An 8322-nucleotide genomic window follows, 5' to 3' on the forward strand; every position below is an offset into this window, starting at 1 on the left:
CGGGAATTTGCTAAATCTTTATAAAAGTTTGAAGTACACAACTGAAAACTCTGGTTTTCAGTTATAATGTCATGTTCTTTCCAAATGTTCATGTTTATGTTCAGTATCAGGAAATACATGCAAAACATAAGAAAAATAAGGAACCTCATTATCTAGCAGTACAATTGTGACCTGCAGTGCAGGTAGGTATCAAGTTTTACTGTAACTATTTAAATGGCAACCAAGACAAGCAAATTATTTTACTATATTTTATTATTATATTTTCCTTAGGGGAAAGTAAATCCCTTCAATTTTTTTTTTTTTTTTTTTTTCAGGCATGTTTTACTCATGCCAAATAATGGTTTTTTAAATGTATTTTCCTTTAAAGTTGCTGCCTACATTGATTCAAAACAGGAGAGAACATTAGTTCTGTTGAAGTATAAATAGTAAGACAGCCCTCTCTGCTTGGAGTAGTGCTGAAAAATAGTTTCCTTACTTTTATCAACATAAAGCTGCACTGAATAAGATGCCTCCACATGTACATTATCATGAGTGGAGCACACATGGAAGGCAGATGAAAGCCTGCCTTGCAGAAAGTTGGAAACTGCTTGCTATTAGAGCAAACGAGAATGAGTTTACCACAGTTTGGTAAACACAGTCCAATCACTTTTTAAATTCAGACAGGCTTGGTGCAGTGATTACGTCCCTGGGGAGCCTGTTCCAGTGCGCAACCCCCCACTCGGTGAAGAACCTCTTCCTGATGTCCAGCCTAAACTTCCCCTGCCTCAGCTTAACACCGTTCCCATGGGTCCTGTCACTGGTGTTTTCAGAGAATAGGTCACCTGCCAATCCACTCCCCGTCGCGAGGAAGTTGTAGACCGCGATGAGGTTCCCCCTCAGCCTCCTCTTCTCCAGGCTGAGCAGGCCCAGTGCCCCCAGCCACTCCTCATACGTCTTCCCCTCTAGGCCCTTCACCATGTTCGTCGCCCTCCTCTGGACACTCTCCAACAGTTTAATGTCCTTCTAGTACTGTGGTGCCCAGAACTGCACACACTACTCAAGGTGAGGCCGCACCAGTGCAGAGCAGAGCGGGACAATCACCTCCCTCGACTGACTAGCGATGCCGTGCTTGATGCACCCCAGGATACAGTTGGCCCTCCTGGCTGCCAGGGCACACTGCTGGCTCATATTCAACTTGCTGTCAACCACAACCCCCAGATCCCTCTCTTCTAGGCTGCTCTCCAGCGTTTTGTTGCCCAGTCTGTACGTATAGCCAGGGTTGCCCCATCCCAGGTGCAGGACCCAGCACTTGCCTTTGTTGAACTTCATGTGCTTGGTGATTGCCCAGCTCTCCAATCTGTCCAGATCTCTCTGCAAGGCCTTTCCACCCTCATCAGAATCCATAACTCCTCCAAGTTTGGTGTCATTGGCAAATTTGCTCAAAACACCTTCTAGTCCTACATCCAAATAATTTGTAAGGACATTTATAAAGGCCCTAAAATGGACCCTTGAGGGACCCCACTAGTGACTATCCGCCAGCCAGATGTGGCCCCATTAACCACAACCCTTTGAGAAACACAGTAACACAGGGATGCCAGATTTCATTTTGTGGGCAAACGAGGAACTTGCATCCATGAGATAGTTTCCTCCAGATGTAGAAAAGCATGGAAATATCTTGTGATGCTTAATCACTATTACCACTTATGCATGAGGAAAGTAGATTTTCTGTGTTTCAAACATTAAACAGTTTCCACCTGCAAATGTACCCAGGGAACATCCTGCACAAAGAGGAGACTATAGGCTTTTCAACACAAATACATTTTTTTTTCCTGTTATACTTAGGTTTGGGACAGATCCAAAGTGGGATTGCCTTCACACAGGTGTGAGTGTATAAGGATCTCAATCGATCCCTGTGTTTTACTCTTGCTATGTGTTTTCAGGATTCCTGGGTTTTCCAAAAATATATCCAAGATCATTTGTTGGGATGCATTTTTTATACAGCTGTCCCCAGCTTTGCTGGGCTACCGGCAAAGATATCAAGTACTAGAAGAACTCTGCCTTTGACTTTAAAAAATTATTATCTTGTAGCTGTAAGCAAAATGAGCGGCAGGGGATTACAGTTACATGTTACATTAAGCCTTGAAAGCTTCACTTGACTTCTAGCACTGCTAATTTTCTATTTTGAAAAAATAAAATAAAATAAAATAAAATAAAATAAAATAAAATAAAATAAAATAAAATAAAACATAATATTTCTGCTTTTGTTTTTGCATTTGTAAAATTAAAAAATTCTCTTACTACCTTGACACCAGGTAAAATCTACTAAGGCTCGTGAGATACCCAGATGCCAGGTACTGAAGGCCGTACCCTTGCCTACACTAGTACACTTTCAGCTGTATTACTGTCCCTGGGAAGACAGAGAAATTAATTGCCAACATTTTACTATGGTTATTTGGATTTCAAAATTAGCTGTAGACTACTGTTTACTTAGAAGTGATACTTCCTCTCGATGCAGAGAAATCAAAAGCACGACTTCTCCTTTTTAAGTAACTTTCCTCTTTAAAATGTATCATAGCACAAACAATGTGTGTGAAAAAGAGAACTAAGTCAGAACGTGCATTTTTGCTATTTACTGCTAATGTTGCCACTGTTTAGCACCTTCTGTAGCTAAGGCAGAGCACTAGATTTCTTCTCCTTTTGACTTCAAGAGAAGACTACCACAATGATCCTTAAAAAGAGATACAGAGGCTATGCAGAATCCCATACCTAAATAGATAAGTGTGTCAGTTAAAGATAATTCTTAAAACAAGAAGGGAAGCTGTGCCACTGAATACACACATTCATCTGTGAAGCAAAGAAATGAAATGCTGATGCCAATATACTACACAACTTGAATCATTACAATCAGAAAACATGGAAATTTGCTGAATAGACTTTTCAGTCCATGAAAAATTGTTCAAGCAACAGTATATTAGTGCTATGATTAGCCTGGAAAAATAGGGTTTCCCCCCCAAAATGTGGTATTGAATCCACTTTATGGCCAGTGACATAGCTGACTGGAAAACCAGAAACAACAGCTCACTCAACATTAAGGGTATTTTCAAGGAATTAACACATAACGTAGTATCCACTGAAATCAATCGGGTCTTTGTGGCAACATCCATGAGCATTAGAGAATGCTGCCCGTAGTGAATGTCTACATATCAGCATCCCCCCTAACTTTGTTGCATTTTACAATGCTGGACCATGGAAATTTGCCTTGGGTAAATATTAGAATGGAGATGTCTGTTACCAATGTACTTTTTTTTTTTTTTTTTTTTTTTTTTTTGTGATGTGTACATAACCAGGATTTCCTAAGCAATTCTGTATAAAGTCCTTCAGCAACCTTCTACACTGATGCCTCTAGTATTACCCACCATATTGCTTCCCAAACACTATGAAGAGCCTCAGTACTGCAGTATGAAGCCTACAGGTGAGATACATAGAGCCCAAGGTGACACACTACAACACTGCTGGTCATACTGGCTATTTCCCCAGAATATATTTGTCTCAGTTGAGGTTAGAAGCTCAAAAGGTAGGGAATTTCCAGTCTAGCAAGTGCAAAAAAAAAAAAAAAAAAAAAAAAAAAAATTAGGACTGCAAATATTTGTGATCATTCAAAATTTCAAAATCTCCCAGGACTTGACAAGCATTCTCAGAAAACTGATGGAGCAAGGCAGGCTGAACAAAAGAACTGTTAGATGGCTGCTTGACAACATCCTAATTGACTTTACCTTTGAAAGGTATTCCTTAAGAAATGTTTTTTAACTAGTCTGGGATACCCAATTTTGCTGCCAGTCTACCATAAATGTTCAGTGGAATTCCACTGCTTCCTGTAAAATATTAAAGTTAAAAAAATCATAGCCCTCACACTTTTAGCTTCACAGCATAAATAACAACAAATTTGCCAACCTGGCCTTTGCAGGCCAGATATTTTGTGTCAAGAGGACACTGCTACCACAAAAGAACAGAGACGTTTAGACAGACTTGTTGAGAAAGAATCAGAACTAGTTTATGGAAACAAATACAAAGGAGATTTTAGGTCATCTTCTGAATTTATGAAAAAAATATTGCAGTTACATTACACAATTGTTTATGAAAAACTGTCCAGATACTCTTTAATTTGTGGTGTACCTGAGCATAGTTTTTCTTACATTGGTAGTCTGTTTCAGTGACATTTCATTTGTTTTAAATGCTACCTGATGTTTGTTCCTAGCTATATGACCCCACCTCTTGCACAAACACAGCAGAAATGAATGAATTTCTTCCACCAATCCTGCCCACATGCTCAAGGAGGGTCAGCAGAGCTTTCCACACTTGCCTTGCAGAAACAGTTACACAGTGGGAAACATTCCTGAAATGACTTGTACTTATTCTCTGGAAAATGTTACAGAACTATCTTGTTTTCCACTGAAGCATAGTTGCTGAGGATTTCATCGCAATTAAGAATAACTGCACAAGTCCCATTGAAATATGTTATTTTCACCTGGAAGAGAAGAGGTGAAGAGAAGGCAAGAAGTTTCAGCAGACTACCAACAAACATTTCCATAGGAGCAGCATGGCCACAACAGTTAGCAAGGAAAAATTGTGACACTTCTCAGGGTGGGGAAGCCATCACTGTATAGGCAGAGGTACAGACCTGATAGTCCTAGGAAAAGAAGGTAACACCTGTCACACACAGGAAAAGTAATACCTTAAAGAAAAGGCATTTCACCAGAAAGCCATGGAGTGTGAAGGGTTTTCACTAGCAGTTGGCTGCAGCTGCATGCTCTGCAAGCATGCCGTGAGCACCAGGACCTGCAGCAGCATCCAGCTGCTCCCTGGCCTACAGACTGAGGGAGAGACAGAAAGGAGGTCTTACTCCTTCTCTCGATTTTCAAGAGGTCTGCAAGTTTTATGTAAATGCACAGATCTCTTGCCCATAGTTTTAAGACAGACAGGGCACAAGAGCACTCATCTTGTTAAAGAACTCTGTCATTTATCTATGAGAGTAATTACAAAAATTGATGAAAGAGGAAAAAAAAATATCCCGTATAAATGTAAATATGTAAAAAGAAATGTATATCCATCACTTGGACTTCACATAATTAGTGCAGTACACTGGAGCACGTGACAAAAATTGTAATTCCCCTTACACTAAAATAAAGTATAGCAAGAATGGGAAACAGACTACAAATGCAAACCCAAACCAACAAGGAAAAGGACATGTGCAAAACCACAGCTCTGTGTCAAGTTTCAAAATTATGGAGAAGAGAAATCTGGGCAAAAACACTACACTGGCAGTTGAAGAAATCATGTATTTTAGGGGCTTCCCTGCAGTATTTCTGCACACACTAGACACAAAAGATACTAAAATATGCATCAGTCACAGTACCTCTATCTTTAGTCATTTGTATACATGTAAAATTGCCTTTACCATGACTTTTATTTCAGTAGCTGTGCAGTTTTTCTTGCAACTGCAGCCAGCAATTGTGATGATTGTAGGCACGGTCACACAGCCTTCTAAAGGAGCTTCACAATCCATGTTTCTGCAGCCCTGTAATGGAACCTTTGGGCTGCTCAGCTGCGGGGACAGGGAGCTTTCAAATCCTTCTGTTGAAGCTGTTTTACCCTGCACAGAGGATGAAAACAGACAGTTAGTGTATTCTGAAGAAACAACCCAAAGGTTTGTGTTCTTGTCCTTCTTCCAAGGTTTATTTTAATACCTTTATTTGGTGATTATTTACAGATTTTTATTTATGTATTTATTTTGATCACGAATTCAAGCACATCCACAGGAGGAACAGATGCTTCAGCCTCCAGTTTGAGAGTCATGCAGAACAGTTTTCATAAGAACAGCCTTAAGCTTCCTCTTCTCCCAAGCCAGCAGGCTGAGGTTTGTAACCTTACATGTGGCAGAAAGAACCGGAGTCTCTTCCTAAGCACAGGTTCCGTTGAAAAAAAGGCTCATAGGCCACTTAAAAGACAGACATGTACTGTGCTTTTGGTTCTGCCAAAAGAGATTAGACCCCGACCCTCAGGAGAGGTTCAGAATTGTGTACTGGATATAGGGCAAGTTATCTACAGTGGCATCTGGTGCATCTTAAAAAGAACATGCAAGTCAATGTGCTGGGCCCTGTTCCAAGATGCTTTATGTTTCTGAGGCTTATAGATCCAGATACCTGAAAAAAGCAACAATCCTGAGTACCTACATGTCTTCATATGATTCAGGCCTATAGAAACAGTATGGGTTCCTCAGACATCTTTTTTGGTGTCTTTGTTTCCTTGTCTTTGTTTCCTTGTACCCTCCTGTCAAAGATACCAATTCAGAATAAGTAAGAACAAATGCAAGCAGACCTAGCAAAAACCACTTAGCCACAGTGTCTACAACAAAAGATGAAGTAGACTTTGCCTTTGAAAGCTGTGGTTAAAGAACAAGGTCCAACATGGGCCTTGGGGATCTGAACAGGACTATCAGATACTGCTATCAGCAAGGAGAAAGCACCTTACAGCTTTTGTAAGTATTTTCACCTTTTACAGAGAAAGCAGTAAAAGCAACAGTACTGTCATTTTTTTCTACTAACCTTCTGTTGAACTCAGTTTCTCAACTCTTTGATTACCTTTAGGGACTTTTTTTTTTTTTTTTTTTAATAAGTTTAGATTATTTTTACTCAGCAAGCCTACAGAGGACTGGCTCAAGTCAGCAGAAGTTAGATGCTTCTGTGAGTATGTACAGGCCTTTTACATTTATATAGGGAAGGAGGCAGTCAAACTCAAGCATCACTTCTGGTGAAATCAGAAGACTGCGATTCTGTGACATGAATCCGATCCCTGCTTACTGCAATGGATCTGTGAAGTCACATCAAACTTTTGATAGTTCCTTATTTCTGAAGTTCCCAAACTGAAAAATGAAATGATTTGCAGAAGTGACAAGTACCAGGAACTACAGCTGAGAATGTCTGAAGGTTTGAATGTATAAAGGGATGTATAAAGCTAAGCACACTAAGTAGTCTGCATCCCAAATGCTGGGGAGCAATGCACCCTGACCTAGAAGACTGCTGATGGTTTTGCTTTGTTATGCCTTTGTTTTTGCTCTTTATATGTGACTACAGCATAGTCCAACCAGGAAAAGATACTGGAGTAAACTTGTTAATAATGCAAAACATTTTGTCTCCTGGGTAACTGCACCAGAGATTCCTACAGCTTGAGTTATGTAAGGCCTAAAGCTGCATGGTGATATAGAGAATAAACTGAACTATTTAATAAAAACTTTTTTTTTTTTTTTTTTTTCTCCTCACTGAAAGCAACATAGACACTCTTGATCTCTACTCTGAGAACATTGCTAGGTATCACCCAACTGAAAGACGCTATTCTGATCTGTCATGCAACTGCTGTGTGTTCTATTAATACAGAACTACCAGTTACAATTAAGGCATGTACAACCAAAAAATCCCACAGAAATTGGTGTGGGGGCCAAAACAGGAAATTGGCTTTTACAAATTAATTAAAAGACAACACTATTAGAAATTTAATATTTAAAAATATTTAATATTTTCTGTAATTTGGCCTATCTCCTTAAAATTTGAGCATTTTATGGAACCCCATCAAAGCCCATAGGTGTATCTAATGCAAGCGAGCTAAAAGTTATTATTGAATTAACAATATTTCAAAGTATTCTGTTCCTCTGAATATAAAACTGTAACTGATATACTTAAATCACAGCAACTCTGATTGAGACATTCAAAATATCCTTGGTACAGTTTAAAGGGCAAGTCTCTGAAACCATGCCAGTGTAGATTCCAGGAAATACTCCAAAGAGAAAGAGAAAATCAGCTGACTTCAGTTAACTGAGTCAACAAAGCGCTGCACTAAACTTAGAAGATGTTCTATTTATTGTACGTGAAAGGAGTTGAGACAGTGAGATGCATAGAAGTTGTATAGCACTGATAATGCTCTACAATAGGAAGGCAATTATTTGTCCTGGGGTGATGAGTGTCCATAACCTTCTGTGTAAAGGCAAGTACACAGAAACAACTGGCAGTTTTGAAATATTTTATGCTATAGATCTTAGCAATTAGGTGAATTCTTAATATATTTCAAAAGTGGTTAAGGTTTGCCTGTATAAAAACCTGTCTCCCCTCAAAACCAAACCACAATTCATAATTTATCATAACTGAATCTTCAATGTGTGTTATTTGAGGATTTACGGTACCTTTACTGTGTTACTAATATTTCCACAGTTCAAATCATTTGTATTTTAATAAAAATCATTGTAAAATGTTGGGAATTGGATAGTTTCTCCTGTGAAGTACTAGAAAACACAGA

This window comes from Netta rufina, assembly GCF_964035555.1.
Source record: "Netta rufina genome assembly, chromosome: 15".
Classification (NCBI taxonomy): Eukaryota; Metazoa; Chordata; class Aves; order Anseriformes; family Anatidae; genus Netta; species Netta rufina.